This window comes from Tiliqua scincoides, chromosome 4 (genome assembly GCF_035046505.1).
Source record: "Tiliqua scincoides isolate rTilSci1 chromosome 4, rTilSci1.hap2, whole genome shotgun sequence".
Classification (NCBI taxonomy): Eukaryota; Metazoa; Chordata; class Lepidosauria; order Squamata; family Scincidae; genus Tiliqua; species Tiliqua scincoides.
The window spans coordinates 49,274,095-49,291,010 of record NC_089824.1 but is presented as its reverse complement, the minus strand read 5'-3'; the positions used below and the strand labels follow the sequence as shown (position 1 = coordinate 49,291,010).

Genomic DNA, 16,916 nt, shown 5'->3' with positions numbered 1-16,916 from the left:
CTAAGCATGTTTGCTTGGTAGTAAGTTCCAATAAGTTCAATGAGAACTACTCTCCCATGACTGTTAGAATTGTACCCTTAGTCCCAATAAGTAATTTATAGCACGTATGGACCATCCTTTGGTAAACTGTAGGTTTTAATGCATCTTGCTGTTCTGTGCACTTTTTAAATGTAATTTTATGTGTAGTCTAAAACTTTCTGAGAAGACTGTCTACATTTTCACCCCCTGCAGAGATCTGATTTTTATTCTAACTTCAATTTTGGTGTGTCATTTTCTTTATTATGTACAATGTGGCAGTACTGATAGTGGATGTTTTCCTGATAGTCAAAATCACTGTGGATTATGCTTGTACTGTAAACACACTTCTTCAGTGTTACAAACAGGCGAGCTGTTGAATCCAGCTCTAAACTTGTTCTGTGGCCTAATATGGGTATAAAATGTATTTGGCCTGAACACTTCACAGTAATACTGGTCTGCCAGAGTTTTACTTTGTACTGTTCCATGATGAATTTGCTATAAATGGCAAATATAAAAGTATATTATCATCCCAGCAAGCTGCCTTATTCTCTGAATTTCTCACAGTTAAACAAATTTAAAATATTTTAAACAACATTTTGAAATATTTTTAACAAGGATTAGCTTTAAGATTCAGGGCCAGGCAAGATGCAGTTTGAGGACTAGTATTGATCTTATTTATTGCAGATTTCGAAGGCATCAAGTAGTCCTTTCTGCCTAATGAGCCTCAGCACTTGCCAACCATGTACTGCAACTATATTTTGGGGTTTCAATTAGACTTCTAGGTGCCATCCCACTGAGGCTTCCCACTGAGGCTTCAACCATCCCACTGAGGTTTCAACCAAAGCTTCAAAGTCCGTAGGAAATGAACAGTAAAAGCTCTAATTGAACAAAAGGTGAAAGATAGCATAGGCTGTGTCTTCCCATAGAAATTAACACTTTTTTTCCTTTTTGGAAGGAATTGTAATTGTATTGCACACACATGTACACATACCTTTCTTACCGGTGCCTTTCCTGAGCAGAAGTACGTAAAAACCTTGTGCTCAGTTCATCAGGCCAAACCACCTAGCACAGAATAATTGCACTTTAATGCACTTGCAATTGAACTTGTGAGTCAGGGTTTGCAATAACTCTGTCAATGTCTGTTGACTGAAATGCAGGTTCTAATTCCTACACTGATTTTGTGAGTATAGACTTGAGCAAACCAGAGTAAAAGTATGTGATAGAGCAGATCTATGAAACAGATTTTCCCATGCACTTTCCCCCTTGATTTCTCTTCTTCTATGTGAAGAGAGCTGCATGAACAGGCAGAAATTCAGAAGATGCAGCTTTTCTTGGAATGAGACTTGGAAGAGGCATACGAGCTGGATAACAGCCTGTCACGTGACTCTTAAAGGTACAGGACTTCCAGTAAAGCAGAAGGGATTCTAGGTATGAATCAAGTACCTTGTGGTTTGTTTATTGGTGGGAATGTATCACCAGAGGGTGCAAATGGTGCCAAATCAGCATTTGTTCATCTCATCAAATAGTAAGTTCGCATTCATTGTCTAGTTCAGGGGTGCTCAAACTTTCAACTTTAGGGATGCTGGACCTTTAACAAGTGTATAGAAGAGAGAATTTCAGCAGGTGTAGCTTATCATCTGTGGGATGACAAGTTGCACCTGCTGCAATTCTCTCTTCTATACACTTGTTAAAGGTCCAGCATCCCTAAAGTTGAAAGTTTGAGCACCCCTGGTCTAGTTGTAATGAATGTCTATGCAGATTTGAGCTAATGTGAGGGTAATTAATCTGTAAAATGCCACTTCTAGAATGAATGATAGCTGCTCAGTGTAGGAATCCAATATTTACATCCTTCATAGGACAGGGGCCTGTATATAAACAGTTTTTAAAATCTCCATTACAAAGCTTCTTCAGGAGCATGGAGATATTCTACCACTTTTCAGAGTAATCCTCTTTTGCTTAAATATCTTTTTGTTCTGAGTCCTGCTAATTCCTTGTACATACTCTGCAGATTACTACAGTTCTGTCTCACTTAAAATATGTTGGCCTCTGCAATCACAAATGGCTGAATTTGGGTGTGTGTGCATTTTGTTCCAGCACCTAAACATTCATACCATGCCCTTCTAGACCCCGAGGGAAACCACTGCGGTTGGTCCTCAGTAGCCATGGGGGATCCATTCCCAGATCACCCGTGGATAATTAAATCCATGGTCAATTCTCTCTGGACATGACTGGAAGTGTTCAGAGGTGTCCTGAGGTGTGGGGAGGCCTTGCGCAAAATGCCCTGCAACTCAGAAGGCCTGCCGGAGCCTTGTAAAAGGCACTTATGGGAAAATCAGAAGGCTCTGGTAGGCCTGCTATGATGCGGGGAGGTCAAGCAAAGCCCCCCCCCCCCACACCCCAGAAGACATTCTGGACACAACTGGAAGTGTGTCCTCTGAGGCCTTTCAACAGACCTCTGAGGCAGGAGGTCTGGTCTAGAGGGTAGAGCCTCCATTTGCCTGAAGATTAACATCCACAAGGTCGCCAGTTCGAGGCCACCGGCACCATGCGACCTTGAAGCAGCTGGCAAGCTGCAGCTGAGCTGTTCCATCTGCTCGGAGCGTGGGAGGATGGAGGCCAGAATGTTAAACCAGATTGGAGTGTAACACCTTGAATGTGGTGGTTCTTGAAAGAGAGAACCTTCTTTCAATTTGTAAAAAAATCCCTGCGTGGATTTAATAAGCCTGCCTGTGTAAACCGCCTTGAATAAAGTCTTGAATAAAGACCAAGAAAGGCGGTATATAAATACTGTATATTATTATTATTATATTAACTTGGCCTTGTAATTCATGTTCAGTCAAATCTGCAAGTCACAAGCCCTTGCATGACAAGGGTCGATCTGTACAACTAAGTACATAAATCTAGCTAGGTCTAGGTAGCTGGCATAAGGATTTTATTTCATTTGCTTCTAATTTCAAGATCTGACTCTGGCAATTTCTAGTGCTCTCTTGTTGAACATTGCCTAATTTTTCTTTTTATATTTTTCCCTTTTGTTGAGCTATTTTTATTCTTGAAACCCACTGCCATGTTTCATCCAGAGCAGAAAAGAAGGCTACTACCCCTGACTCTTTTGCAAATTGCATTTGACTTACTCTAAAAGTTTAGCATTCCTAAGGGCAGAGGAGGTGAAGTTCACTAGGCCACTTGTTTCCTTGGTCATTCCTTTAGCAACTGGTCTCCATGTTGAGAGAATTCTGGTAATTGGGCTCTTTCCATATGGGAGGAAGGAAAGGAGGGAATCTTTTGGGGGTTTTTTCTGTTTCTGATGACAGCAACAACCAGTGCTTTTTTTGTAAAAAAAAAAATAGGTGCAGCAACTCACAACTTTTTATTTATTTATTTATTTATTTTTAAACCATTTTTTATACATGCGCACACGCGCGCGCGCACACACACACACACACACACACACACACACACACACACACACACACACACCATCCCGTGTGAGCTCCCTGATAGCAAAAGCACTCCTGCCACAGCTGGAGTGAAACACCCCATTTTTTTTAGGTGGGGAGGTGCTCCATTGGGCTATAGGAAACTCTCTCCATTGGGCTATAGGAAAGCCTATACAGTAGTTAAAGTGTTCAGAACAAATATATAAGGTCTTGCGCCCAGCTGGTGGCCATCAGTGCCTCAAGTGTTAGTTCCAAACACTTTGAGCCTAAGAGCTCTGGTGGCTCAGTGGTTAAACTGTAGGTCTGTGGAGCCAGAGGCTAGGGGTTCAAATCCCACTGAGGAATAATTTTTTTTTTTTTTAAGGTGGGAAGGTGCTCCATGGCTGCAAAATATAAAGGTTGGTTGCTAGTTGCCAAAAGGGGGGCCAGTTGAGGCTGCAAAACTCCTCAAAGTTCAGTCCCAGGCAGGCTCTTTTTTGAACTTTTTTTTTTTTTTAAAGTCCCAGGTAGGACTTAACCCACAGCCTCCAGCAGGGGGCTCACTCCAGGAGCTTAACTGTGGGTTAAGTCCTAACTGGAACTTAAAAAAAAAAAAAAAGGTCAAAAAAGAGCCTTTTTTGAGAGTTCCAAAAGTGTTTGGAACTAATACTTGAGGCACTGATAGCCACCAGCTGGGCTGAAGTCCTTATATATTAGTTCTGAACACTTTGACAATAGGCTTTCCTATAGCCCAATGGAGAGAGTGCTGGGCTGTGGAGCACAAGGTTGGAGGTTCGAATCCCTCCCTAGCCAGCAGTGCAGAGCGGGGTGGTGCAGGCAGGGGAAAAAAGGTGGGGGCAAGGAGGAGGGGGAAAAAAGGGGGCGGGGTGGTGCAGGCATGGGGAAAAAGGTGGGGGCAGAGAGGAGGGAAAAAAGGGGGGAAAAGGTGGAACGTTCCGGTGCGTTCCATTACAAAAAAAGCCCTGGCAACGACCCTTCCTTGGACTGTCTGTGCAGAGGTGCTGTGTCTGTGACAGCCACCTCAGAAAGTAGATGAAGGTGCATGGGAAAGTCAGGTGCATTGCCTGTGTGCTTTTCATCTTCTCCCAAACTGGCACAGTTGGCTACAGTGGCTTCACCAGATCACCAGAAGGGCAAAATTTTAGATTGATAAGTGTTGTTTGGCAGAAGACTGATAACTTTCAGAGAGGCAGAGCTATGTTAAACAAGACTAGCTAATTAGCTGACGAAGCACTGAGTTGTTTTGCAGAGTGATTTGCTTTGATTCATTGGACTGCAATCTTGGACAGTTTAATTGTCAATACCATTGATTAGGAAATGTCAGTGAAGGTAAAAGAGACCATAAGAAAGACAGAATTTGGAGATCTGATTTCAAAGAGTGAGGGAGATTAACCCTAAAATGTTTTTCTTGGTCAAAGTGAGAGAGCTTACCAGTCTGCCTGAAATGTGGGTCAGCATACATGCCACGTTGATAAGTGACACCTTTTTGTTTCAAGTTGTTACCTATGAGGTGACCTTGATGTTCTTTTGCAGCATTAGCATTTACAGGTAATTACTGCTAACAGTAGGATTGCTACTTCAGCAACCAAATTGCAATTAAGGATAGAACAAGAGAATAAAAATTGTACAGACATTCTTACTTACTATTGGTCTGGATTCTGGATGTAGAAGAAGATATTTCTTTCTCTGCTTCTGAAGTTGTGCCAAATGAAGTAGTGAAAGGGTTTTTAAAATACACTTTAAGTGTAACTGAGGATAAACCCCCAATAGATGTAAGCAGTTCCCTGTATTGGGAATTAAAACAATACAGCTGGTAGTAGTCTAGTTGAATCTCAAGGTCATGTAGCCCAATGAAAATTTGTTGTACAACTGCATTCAATTAAAGAGGGAGGTTTGGAGGAGTCAAGAGTTTATCTCAAACCAGACTTAACCGAGCCTCAGTGAAAGCTGAGTGGGAGACCTTTGCTCTCCCACATCTGCCACCCTACTACTGTATCTATAATTACCTAATGAGATACTTTGCATTTGTTTTTAGAAGCATGTGACTAGCAAGAACTGCTGTATCAGGAAGGGAATTTCTTATATTGTTTTCCTGTTCTCAAGAGAAAGCTGAATATGTTTATTTGGACCCTACCGAAGAAAGAAGGAAACAAACACTAGCCAAGAAATGGAATTCTAACCAACTCTTCCCTGTCCTGAACTGAATAGAGCCTGGGCTGCCTCTTCCTCTTCATGGTTAAGCTACAAGACGCAACATGCTTGTCTTTGATTTCACCCCCAGTGCCCCCCTCGCTGGAAGAAACAGGAAGTGCCTTATTGTTTCAGAATTTAAACACCTTCAGTTTAAGAGAAGAGTGATGGCCTTACAAAATCATTCATTCACCCAGAAGTCTGAAAATTATGAGTTAAGAGTCCCACCACAACTTCTGTTCCATGTAAACAATAAAAGAGGGGTTCCTAAAGTGTGTGTCACAATGCCTTAAGGCAGGGCTTTTCAAACTGGGACATTGCGATGCTCCAGCCTGTGGGCCCTGTCCACTTTCACTTTAAGGGGCGGGGGCAGCATGGAGGCAGGAAGGAGGGCTTAGGGGAGTGCAGGGGTTTGGCTGCACATACCTGAGCCTCCTGCAGCCTGGGGGGGGGGGTGCAGGGAGCCCTGCTCGACCTCCTGCAGGACTCCCTGCAGCTTTGAAAGTGAAAGCAGAGCAATCGCCCCAGCCTCTGCTAAAGCGGAAGTGGAGGCTGCAGGAGGCTCAGGTACGTGCAGCCAAGCCCCTGCAGCAGCGCCCCCCCTGAGCAGCGCAATCCTGGGGATCGCGCCACTGCCTTCCCCCCACCCCCGCAAGAACTTAGAGCAGCTCAAACTCTCCAAGAGAGTTTGAAAACCACTGCCTTAAGGTGTCACGGATCAATCATTGGGGCGCAGAGGAACGTCCCCGGTGGTCCTTTCTATCTGGTCTCCCAACCACAGCCACCATGGATCTTGTGAGATTTCACAAGATGGCAGTGCCTGGTTCAGCAGGGAGGAAGAGGCTGGGGGGTGTGTGTGTGTCATGACCCAGGCAAATTTGGGAATCACTGCAATAAAGGCATTCTCCCATATTCTGCATTGTGCTTTCTTGGAACTTGGGCTTCCTGCTCACACTTCCAATGACCTTTCAGCTCCACTTACCTTCCTCTGCTGGTTGAGGCAACTCAGGAAGGGGGTAGTGAGCATCTGGCTGTGTACTGACCCCTTGCTTTCCTCATATGCTTTCATCTGTGTTGAAGAGACTGGTTGTACTTTTGGTTACACATGTATTGGGCTCTGCAACTTAAAAAAAAAGAGTTGCAAGAGGTTCATATAGAAAGTAAAATTAAGAATTTATAATCATATATCTTACTGCATCAACACCAGCTTTAAGTTTTCCCCCAACCTGCAGAATAATAGAATTAGGGTTGAAAGAACCACAGGAAAGTGTGATTTGGTATATGAACAGCCAAAGGCACCTGATAATAAGAAAAGCTTTGAGAATGAGACACTTGGACATCTTGACATGCAAAACTTGGGACAGGAAGATCGCAAGATTCCAGCAGAGAGCAAGCAAACTGACATATGCAATGGAATGCTGGACAGTGGGCGCTGCATTGCTTCCACCACCATTTGGAGCAGCCGTGGGAGGAGCTTCCAGCAGTAGCCAGAAATCTGGCCACGATCCTTGCAGAGTACAGACTTCTTATACATAATGCGGAACTCTTGTGTTTTTCAGTCATTTGAGGCACGTTTCTTCAGCTCTTCCTTACACTGTTAGTAAAAATACATCTCTGTAGGTTGCACGTGGCATCTGAGGCACATGAGTGAGTAATTCCTGCCTTCTGACTTTGCTGAAGACTTGGTATTGTCAAGGCAGCGAAATAATTGTCTACGAGCGGCCATGTTTGCTATGGCAACAGCTTGGCAGCATGCCAGCAGCTGCTGCCCACCGTCTCTGAAAAGCTGACCTTGTAATGGCATCAACATTCTTTTCTCCTGCTTTTGCCGACATACTTGAAGCTCTGGAAGCTGTTTTCAAAACAACATACATAATGAACCATTGTGCTTGTGAGAGCAATTGTGTTTCAGTCTGTCAGATTGTTTTAGGGTACAGCACCGGGGAAAGGGCAAAGCAGAGACTCAGACGTGGAAGACAGTCACTCTCCTGGAAACATGTGAAGGCTTGTTTTTAACAGGGACAATAAGAATCAGACAAAAGCCCTGTGAGATCAGCACTGAATAGCAAGGTGGTAACTCTCAGCTCTTTTTTTTTTATCTATTAAGTGTGTTGAGTCACAATATTGTACATAAAAGGGCATGTGCAATGAAGTGTCAATGCACACAGCTATGCAAACATTGTGAGGAACAGACAAGGCCCAAGAGCAAGGAAATGTCTTGATGTATCATTTGCAAAATCAACACTTCTGCTTATTTTGCATAATCAGATGTGAGGGGAGGGGGAAGAGGAGGGGGAATCACTTTTCTAAACCAAGTCGTTCCCCCACCCCCAAAGTCCATCATGAAGTCTATAATTGTCCATCAGTTCAGGCCTTCCTCGTACTATCATAAAGAAGCCGTTCAAGCAAAATTGTTCCGATGCATTCATCTTAAGTCCTGTGTAGGATTAATAAATGTTCCTTATAGTTTAGAGAACTGTCCTTTTGTTTCATATAATTACAGCTCCATCTATCATGATGAATGTGATTTATTTCACCCTTCTCTCAGTACACTAGCACTACACAGAGCCAGCCAGGAATTAAGAGTGTTTCTTAAATTAAAATTTTGACTCTGGCTGTGTGTGGCTGGTGGTGTTTGCAATTGTGGTTACATGGGACCTCTAATTTGCAAAGTGCTTAACAGTCAACAGTCAGTCAACAAAACCTTTATTAGGCATAAACATTTGATAGGTGAGAACTCTGTACAGAAATCGTGGAGAGTATAAACCTAAATAGTACACAAATATATGTATAAGGAGTGCTTAACAATATTTTATTCTCATAAGATTAGCCTCCCCCCCCCCACCTTGTGCATTCAGATTGTATTGACTCAAAAATAAATAGAGCTATTTGTCTGGACTACATTGGCACTTAGACTCTTCTTGAATCCTATAGAAATTGGGAGCTCAGCCACAGGCCTTTTATTTCATTTTCTTTCTGTCCCTACTTTTGAGATACACCCACTAATGTCAGGTAAAAATGGGACAAAATAGTAAGAAATAAGGAAACTTCTATTCCAGCTGTTCCCATGCATCCAAATTCCCATCTTGCTCATAATTGTGGGATGGATGGAAACTATGGGTAGTGCAGGTTTGTTATCAGCAGCCAATCTTAGATTTGCCCATGTTAGGGCAACCAAGACAAGGAAATTACAGATCCCTCTGTGCTTGTTAGGCAGCTAAAATAGTATCCAAAGAACTGTCTCTTCCATTTTGAAATTTATGATGAGGTGAACTGTGCCGCCGTAATATGGATTGCTTCCATACACAAGGACAGTAAATAATCATATTATAGGTCATGAATAATTTATGATTCATGTCTGTGTGCAGTTTATGCAAGAATTCATACCAATTATTTTCAGCCCTCATTAGACAAAGTGAAGGGAAATAATTCTCAGCACCATACTTGTCTGTCAAGCTACAATATGAGGCAGTATCCAAGCTCCATTAAGTTGTGTGGATTGCTGCAAGTGTGGCTGTTTTTGCTTTGTGTAGGTGAGTGTGTGATTTTTGTCAGCGCGTCTTGAATGTATCAGAGATGGGTTTCCCATTGCTCTCTCTTGTGTACACTAGTTCTAAAAATGATTGTGACTACAGGAGAACTAGTAGTAAACGCTTCTTGGGTGATAATAAACTCAGATTATCTCAGGTGCACTGCAGGAAAAAAAAAACCTTCACAGTAAACTTATTTCAGCTAACTCAAGAATGCCCCTCAACCAGCCAAGAGCCAAACCCCCAAGGAAAACATGAACTCACAGCATCCCAGGGACATTGTCCTTGAATTGCAGGATAGTGCCCACCTAATCCCAAATGAAGTGAACTGCTTCAAGTTTATGTGAGCCCTAACATTTTACATTTGTGCTCTTGCAAATGAAACGTACCAATGTGAATGTACCAATGTATACAGTGGGATTTCTTTCTATAGTAATGTCAGATGTCTGAGCACAGTGTGTCACCTCCTATAGGATCACTTCACTGATTTGAACAAGGTGAAATATCTTGAAGCTGAGAGGGATGGGAAGGTAGTCCTTTTTTGTGGACTCTGCAAGTTTTTGGGTGGAAGAGGGCCCTCTGAGATGCTCTCGCTTCTAGGAACTGCATAAGGAATAGGGATAATTTCCCCTGTGTCAGAAGAATCACAGGCTTTTTGTGATAGAAGCAGCCATTACCAGTGGCATAGCTAGAAGGAGTGCAAAGTGCTAAGTCTTGCAGGGAGCCTCACCACAGCATGCAAATGGCCCCTCCCCTCCGGAGCAATTCCAGGTGCTGTCATTCACCCCTGTTTTGCTCCCACCACCTGGAATGGTTCCAAAGGGAAGGGCCACTTGCATGCTGCAGTGAGGCTCCCTGCAAAGTGCTTTGCATCCCCTCTAGCTATGCCACTGGCCATTATGCCACTTTCCACCTTCATCTGTTTGTATACCTAGCAACCAATACGTAAGGAAAGAGAAGAGGTCAAAGACAATAGTTGTTACTGGTGTAGGTGAAGTCACAAAGGCACTAGTTTATCTAGGGTTGCACTGAATGTTTAGTTAGAAACTGGTTCATTTTTCTTTGGAACTTTGCCTCTCATCTCAAGTGTAGAAATTTTCTGTTTGTATTCTTTCATTTCATTTTTTTTAAAATTTCCACAAACCTTCCCCTTATTTTGAATAAACAACCTACTAATTCTTTAAGCTAGAGAGAGTAAATGCCTTTCACCTTTTTAAGGTGAACTTCTCCAGGCAGTTTTGTGTGTGTGTGTGTGTGTGTGTGAGAGAGAGAGAGAGAGAGAGAGAGACTGGAAAGGGGATGCGAGTCTAAGATGCTTCCTCTTGCCTCTCTGCAGGTAACCCAGCTTTGAGGACTGCCAGCTAACAGGCAAGCCCCAATCTGGGAGAAAAGCGTGAAGTGGTGCCTAGAACCTCCCCCAACCCTCCTGGTTGTAGCAGAAATCTACAAGTATTGAGAGCATACATGGTTGTACATTTAACATGTGATCCAGGGGTAAGTTCAGTTCATGGAGGTGTGACTGGTTCATTCCCAGTGTCACTCTTTGGATTATCACAGTTGGTGCATGGCAGTGGTCATTCTGTGTTCATTGGAGTGTGACAGTGATACCATACTCTAGTCTTCTATGCTATGAAACTAGAAAAACTAATCTACAATTAGGTGTGACACACCTGGATGTTGAAATACTGAGGTGCTTTTATGCATCATAACAATGTGTTTGTTTCTTTATATGATTTATAGTAGATCTAAAATTAAATGCCATTCCATATTTGCTAGCACTAGCCCATTCAGAAGCAGTGAAAATGGGAAAGCCATTTTCGCTGTTTTCAAGGAAGGTTTGAATTATGATGGACAAGTAAAACTCACTGATACTCCTCTTGGCTGGCTGCCATTTAGTTTCCTCAGAGCAATGCAACATCGTGACATAATTCCAAAGGGCATCCTGGGGAAAATGGTGCACATACACCACTAGTAGCCCCTAATTTCCCCCTCAAATGCACCTTGGAGTCATCTTTCAGGCTTAGTTATATTTCATCTTTCAATATATTGTACAAATGTTTAACAACTGTAACCATCAAAGGCAGCCCATAAAATAACATCACACTACAAAAATCCATACATTCCATCACCAGATAATGCCATTTCCCATAGTGAATGACAAATCTGTCTTCAGAAGCTGCTGTCATTTTAATAAGGGAAGCCATGTGCAGCGGTGCCAAAGCGGCTATTGCTGTGTCCTGCAGCACCATGGCAGCCATCAAAGGTCTTCTTGGGGGAAGGGGACAATGGGGCTCCTCTGTGCTGGCTATTTTGCTGGTGCAGACTTGAGAGATTCCATGTCGGGTCAGAAGGCCTGACACAGAGTGCAGGATCTGGTGGAGCAGAGCTCCATGTGATGTCTGGCCGGCACAGGACTCAGGTTTGAGTCCTAAGTTCCCAGCTTTTAGTTCCTATTTAGCTACAGTTAGATTTGACCAGTATTTCTTACTAAAACTATGCCAACTTTTCATTTTATATTCTGAGGGTTGGAGGCTGTGCACCATGAACCACAAGGGTTGATGCTTTTTGCATTTGTATTTAGGGTACATAACGAAAGGAGAAAAGGCCTGCTTTGTGGCTCATCTGATTTATTGCTCAATTACTAGAGTGCAGCTTATCAGTTCTGTGTGAGGATCTGTGAGAGCCATAGATTTCTCCCTGATTTCTATTAGCAGTGTATCTTCATAACTGCCTTTGCCCCTTTGTGTCTAGAATCAAGAAGTGTGAAAGCTTTCTTAGTGAATGAGTAGGCTGGAGAACATGGGGGAAAAGAGCTGGGTTTGATAGATGATGCTCTGCTTTGTTTTTGGTCATTTATATTTTGACAATAAAATCCAAGCCTATCACAGTGACTATCATTCTCTAATCTCCTTTATTTATATAGTGGAGCAGTTGGTAGAGGGAATATGTATTTAGGTTCCTGGTTTCCTTCAGTCATGTTCCGACAACTAGCCATTTTGTAGATGTAGAGGAAGGTAGGTTCACAGAAGGCCCTTATATATTCAAACAGTATCTGAAGCTCCCAGAGCAGATTGTCTCTCTCTGCTGCACTGAATCCTGGCATCCTATGTGTCCATTAAAAACATTTTGGGCTGCATACTCAAGCAATGCAAAGTTGTACACTGTATAATTAAGGGTCCAATCTTATCCAAACTTCCAACACCAATGTAGCCCCAAGGTAAGAGAACAAACATTCGCTTGCATTGAGGACTCCCTAACTGCCCTCCCACCACAGGATGCAGTGCATGCCCAATTGGCATAGCTGCATCAGCATTGGAAAGCTGGATAGAATTGGACTCTAAGATACAGGAATATGCTTCTTTGAATTGGCAAAGATTGTATTTGTCTTAAATGCCTGTATCCATAATGGATGCAAACATGTATCTAACTCAAATGATTGAGAAATTGCAGGCCCAGTTAGGTCTAGGGCAGGGGTGCTCAATAAGTCGATCCTGATCTACCAGTCGATCACCAGGCAAAATGAGTAGATCGCAGGCTTCTCTCCCATCCATGCATCCCTGGGAGTGAAGCATTCCTGGGAGTGAGCCCCGGCCTGGGAGTGAGCTCCTGTCCACGCATCCCTGGGGGTGAGCCCCGTTGACTCTACTGGGGTGACTCGTGAGTAGACCTGGAGAGGAGCCACTGGCAGGCTTCTCTCCTGTCCACGCATCCCTGGGAGTGAGCCTGGGGAGTCATCTCCTGGGGATGACTTACCTTTCCCCTGTTTTTGCACTGGTATGTATGGAGATTTGCCCCCCCACCAACTTCCATCTGTTGGTTCTGTGTGCAAGGGGTTTTGCACTGGTCTTGCTGTGATGTCTATATAGAGATATTTCCTCCCCCACACCTTTCCCTTGTTTTTGCACTGGTCTGTATAGAGATCTGCTCCCCCCCCCCACTTGTATTGGAATCGAGGAAGATCTGGTGAGGAGGTAGATGTGGTGTCAGCAGTGGCCCCTTTAAGGGTAAGGCCTGGGCATCCAGCAGAGTGTGCTGCACAGCTGCAGCCACTTGAAGGCAATAGGGCCCTCAGGGATATAAGAGCATCTGAGGCAGGAAGGGCTCCACTTATTTATGTGAGTCAGCCTTTTCCTACATGAAGATCATTAAGTCCAAGTACCGGTCCATCATGACTAATGAACATTTGGAAGTGTGCTTGAAGCTGGCTGTCAGCAGCTACTGTCTGGGCTATGCATCCTTGGCTGATTCACTTCAGTGCAAGTCATTAAAGTAAACTCAAGTAATTACAAAAAATGTGTATAGTTAATTATGTTGTGTTGTGCAATATTGGCTCATGCGGTTATGCAAGGTACACCAACATACATTGTACACATAAATGTTATATGTTATGATGGCGTGAACATTGTAAAAAATCTCTGGTAGATTTCTGGGCCTTGCTGGGTTTCAAAGTAGCTTTCGAGCCAAAAAAGTGTGAGCACCCCTGGTCTAGGGGGTATCTACTGAGAAACAACCAACAACTATTTATCTCATATTATCAATCAGATATTCAGAGCATTCCAGAAGACTGGACTACTTGTTGAAATCTTGAAATTAGATTTACTATATAACTTCCTATCCATTTCATCTGCATGTTAGCCATTGCAGTGTAAAACCTTCAAAGAGGTGTTCTGATTGGTTATCTCATAGAATATTGTGGCCTGGTTTGGATGGAAGTTATCTGTCCAAAAGGCCCTGGATTGTAAAAGAAATAGGCACATCCTGTCCTACTACTCTCTAGTGCAGAGGAATTTGGAGCATTTTTCTTTTATCACAGGAGGAGGGGAGGATTGTTTGAACCATTTGTGTATGTGTGCTGATAAGCAATTGAAGAAAAATGCTCCTAATCCCCCTAGATGTGTGGGAAGGGACCAGGATGCATTTGCTCCATATGCAGGCACATTGAATGAGGTCCAATGGATGAGTAAGCATTGTTTGAACTGTTCCTCTACCACTCTGAGTAAAATATTATACCTATAAAATAGCCACGTTTGCTAACAAGTGATGTATTCAGTTCCTGTTCTTTCTGTGGAAAACAGCAGTGTGTCATTTGTGTCATTAAAATCCTAAATCCTGGGAGAGAGATTTGTTTCTAAACTCTGTGTTGATAACAATTTATTCCATAATTTCAAGCATCTTCTCTTCTGGTTTTAGCCTTCAAAATATAAGCAAGGACAGTGTATTATGAGATTGCACTTCATGTTCCTTTTATTCTCTTATATGACTGAATTTATGTTCTGTTTTTCCTGAATTTATGAAACCTTACCTTTCTTTCCATAATTTGTTGCTTAGCTGAGGTCTTCATTGCTTTGTCACTCCAAAAGTATCCTGTGGTTAGAATGCTCATTGCTATGCTTTCTGAGTGCTACAAGAGAAACAGTGGCATTACTAGGGGGTGCAGAGGGGGTGAATCGCACTGGGTGACACCTCAAGGGGGTGATACCACTACTTGCCAAAATTGTGAAAATCTTGGTATTTTCATATAATACAATTGTGTGATATATCATTTGATGGGTAATTTAATTCAGAATGCAATTAAACAAACCATGCTGAAATATCTGTGTTATATCAAAAGTTATAGCCAAAGAACCAGAAAAGGAAAATGCAAACAAATGTAAGAAAAAGTGGATTTTCTTAACTCAAAACTAACCAATGAGACTGATTATTCAGAGAGTGAATATTATGACACAGTAGGGAACCAATAATGTGTTAGCGTGAGTCAGTTCTCATTTCCATGTCTCAGAACTAATACTAGAACTCTTATTCAGTTGCATGAGTGTCATCAAGTTGGCAAAAAAAAAAAAGTTATTGGGGGGTTAATCAATCCTAGTGATCCCACTGCATTTAGGCTGTGCATATGACATTTTATGTTCTGGTACAGGAGGAGCTCCACGATGGGGGGTGACGCAATGAGCTTTTGATTAAAACCCTAGTAATGCCTCTGAAGAGGAGTGTTTGAATATTACTTTGGAAAGAGATATACCCAGACCAGTTGGGGTGTGCTAAATTTTAAAGTGTAAGGGCTTGTTATGACATCCCTCATATCCACACTCCATTAAGACTTTAACAAAAACAGTTAACTTTAAATGTCTTAATTAAAATGTTCCTCCTGCCACTTATTTCTGCTTTGAGTCTTTTTTACACTTCATACACTGGTTCATTTCATCCCAAACTCATTTCAAACTCTTGGAGTGAGTTGTAATAGTTTTACAACAACCCTGACCCTCTGCTCTCTCTTTCCCCATTCCTTCTTTCCCCTGCCCCAGCTCCCCCACCAATGTATCCTGGTCAGTGGGTCAGTCCTGAAATGCCTCTGTGCGCAGGGCCACTGCAGCCTCCCTGCAGGTGCTCTGTTGGTGTTTTGGCAGCACATGGCCAGTGGATTGGCTCCTTAGGATTGGACAATTAGGGTGTTAGTCTATATGTTTACTCAGAAATAAGTCCCTATGTATTCAATAGGACTTACTCCTGGGTAAACGTGCATAAGACTGTAGCCTGAATGTAACATCAGTTGCATACTATTTCTCAGATAGCCCTTGGGAAACCCAATAGCCTAAATATTAACATGCTCCTACACATATTGCCCAGTTTGCCCCCTTCTGAACTTATGCTTCTTTTTGGCTATAAAGTTGTTGTTGTTTTTTTGTTTCAAAGGCAGCACCTTAGTGCTTCTATTAATGATATTGCTGAAGAGAACTGCTCAAGCTCTGCTCCCCCCACTCTCCCTCAACTACATCCTGATGTAACAGCCCAGTCCTAATGAAGATTGAGCTGTTGTGTGGAGCCCATTATGACAGTGGAAGTGACTTCCACTGTCATAAAATGGCTGCCGATGGAACATGCAGCACTTTTTTGGCAGCCATTTTGTGCATGCTGCTACACTACCACTACAACTCACAGTTTGAGAAACAGTGGTTTAAATTACAGTCATGCGTCACTTAATGACAAGGATGCATTCCCATGCCCCCTTTGTCAAGCAATGCTTGAGGTTGTGAAGCCTCTGAAGCCAAGGGGAACTGCATTCCCCTTGCCTCCGGGGGCTTTTCTGAGCCCTGCAGAGGCAGCGCACATCTGTGTGCTGCCTGTGCAAGCCTCAGAATAGCCAAAATGGGTGAAAAGACCCGATTTCCAGTTTCCCAATGGGAACCGGAAATGACGTTTTTTGCCTTATAAGGCATTTGGAGGCTTCAAGGGCCTCCAAATGCCTTATAAGGTGAAAAAACATCACTTCCAATTCCCAAGGAGAACAGAAGTCATGCCTTTTCGGCTCAGAAAAGCCCCTGAGCCAAGGAGAGCGCAGCGTCCCTCGGCTTTGGATGCTTAGGGAGGGGGAATAGGGACCAGCGGTGGCCGTCGCTGGTTGGAGTGTCACTAAGCGACATTCACCTGTATATATATGATTGCAGCTCTAGCATTCTAATCTACTCTGTTTCAAAGCGTAAGAGTGAATAATATACTCTTGTGGGTGCAGCCAGTGAGGATGTCTCTCTACTGTGCTGCTTCGACTTGGCACAGAGATCATACACTCAAAAGACATTTTTAGTCTGTCTCTGTAACACAGGACAAAGAAGAAATCCATGTTGGCCCAAGCAATTAAGGCTTTTTAGATTGAAACCAACATCTTTGATTGCACCTTAAAGTCTATAGATTTTACGAAACGTACAAGAGTTTTAGAGCAATTATTATGGGCCAATTTATAAGAAGC

General features: G+C 42.9%; 1 protein-coding gene across 16 annotated transcripts in view; it reads left to right on the top strand.

The window, feature by feature from the left end:
- The window catches only part of DTNA (dystrobrevin alpha), a 211,627-nt gene that overhangs the window by 23,873 nt on the left and 170,838 nt on the right, over positions 1-16,916 (top strand). For 2 of the 16 annotated variants that reach the window (XM_066626650.1, XM_066626651.1), the window contains exon 2: positions 10,512-10,669. The exons of the other annotated variants lie outside the window; for them this stretch is intronic. The gene's annotated coding sequence lies outside the window, so the exon portion shown is untranslated. The remainder of the gene's footprint in view (positions 1-10,511; positions 10,670-16,916) is intronic. 16 annotated transcript variants of the gene reach the window in all.